This window comes from Arachis ipaensis, chromosome B10 (genome assembly GCF_059453495.1).
Source record: "Arachis ipaensis isolate K30076 ecotype BB chromosome B10, ASM5945349v1, whole genome shotgun sequence".
In the NCBI taxonomy this organism is placed as follows: domain Eukaryota; kingdom Viridiplantae; phylum Streptophyta; class Magnoliopsida; order Fabales; family Fabaceae; genus Arachis; species Arachis ipaensis.
In genome coordinates, this window is record NC_142435.1 from 101646976 (window position 1) to 101648691 (window position 1716).

The following is a 1716-nucleotide window of genomic DNA, read 5'->3' on the forward strand; positions in this document are numbered from 1 at the left end:
GAGCTTTTCCTGGGAAGAAGTTCCTTCATATATTTGATGAATGCAGGCATTTGTTGAATTGCCTTGATGAATGGTATGTTTACATGCAGGGATGCAAACAAGTCTAGGAACCTTGAGTATATTCTCTTTCCCACAGCACCATCGAGTAGTTGAGGGAAGGGTTCATAGAGCTTCAGCAGCTCTTGTTATGAGATTTCTGGTTCTTGGTGATCTCTATCCTCCTCCTTTGTTGAGTTGTCTTCAGGTTGTTCGAAAAGTTTGCCTTGCTTGTCTTCAGTCTCTTGATCACTTGTAGTGACCATTTTGCAATCTTCCCATCTTACTTTCTTTGCTTCTCCTTTGGGGTTTTTCTCCGTGTCACTTGGGAAGCTATCAGTAGGTTTGGGAATCTTCTCAGCTAAATATCCCACCTGGAATTCCAGCTTCCTAATGGTCTCTCCCTTGTCCTTGATATTGGCTTGCACCTCCTCTTTGAACACCTTATTTTCTTGAATTTCTTGGCATATTCCTTCAAGTAAGGCTTCAATCTTAGAGAGCTTGTCATCAATTGATGAGTGATTCAGAGCAGATGTGCTGTTTTGGTTTTGATAAGCGTGTGGAGAAGTGTTGTTGTGGGGGTGTTGAGATGTCCTCTGTGTGAATTACTGGTGAGCTGCATTGTTGTTGGAGTTGTAACGTCTCTGGTCTTGGTTTTGATCTTGCTCACTTCCCCACCCAAAGTTTGGGTGGTTTCTCCATCCAGGGTTGTAGATCCTGGAGTATGGATCATAGTTTTTTCTTGGTGAATTCCCAATGTAGTTGGCTTGCTCCTGACTACCCTCTGCTTCTTCATTCACTCCTTCTTGGGTTGTTGATGAAGTGGAGATTGCTGCTACTTGGTTCATCTCCATCTTCTTGGTGAGGTCAGCCAGCTGCTGGCTAATGAGCTTGTTTTAGGCCAACAGAGCATCTACATTGTTCAGCTCCATTACTCCTCTTGTGTTCCCTCTTTCGGAAGTATAGAAGTAGTCGTTCTCTGCTACTGTTTTAATAACATCTATGGCTTCCTCAATAGTCTTTTTCTTGTTCAAAGATCCTCCGGATGAATGGTCTATGGCCTTCTTTGACTCATAAGAGAGCCCTTCATAGAAAATGTGCAGCTGCACCCATTCGTTGAACATATCTGGTGGGCACCTCCTTGTTAGGTCTTTAAACCTCTCCCATGCTTCATATAGAGTCTCACCATCTTGTTGCCTGAAAGTTTGGACCTCAGCTCTCAGCCTATTGATTTGTTGAGGAGGGTAAAATCTTGCTAAGAATTTGTTCACCACGTCTTCCAAAGTTGTCAAGTTTTCCCTTGGGAAATATTCCAGCCACTTGGCTGCTTTGTCCCTAAGTGAGAATGGAAATAAGAGCAGTCTATAGGCGTCAGGATGAACACCATTAGACTTCACTGTGTCACATATTCTCAGGAAGGTGGTTAAATGTTGATTGGGGTCTTCTTGAACACCTCCTCCAAACGAACAGTTGTTCTGAACAAGGGTGATGAGCTGTGGTTTAAGTTCAAAGTTGTTGGCATGGATTGTTGGCTTTTGGATGCTACTTCCACAATTGCCTGGGTTTGGATTGATGTAAGAGCCCAAAACTCTTCTATCTACCCCAGCATGATTTGCTCTACCTCCTCCCCTATGGTTGTGATCCTCTTCTTCATGATGGTTTTTCATGTTGTCTTCCATG

At 43.4% G+C, this 1716-nt stretch overlaps 1 non-coding gene across 1 annotated transcript; it reads left to right on the forward strand.

Annotated features, from left to right (window-relative positions):
* Window positions 1-1155: 1155 nt before the first annotated feature.
* LOC148581101 (small nucleolar RNA R71) lies at window positions 1156-1262 on the forward strand. The gene has a single exon (XR_015896986.1). It is a non-coding gene; the product is annotated as a small nucleolar RNA R71 (small nucleolar RNA).
* The last annotated feature ends 454 nt before the right edge of the window (window positions 1263-1716 follow it).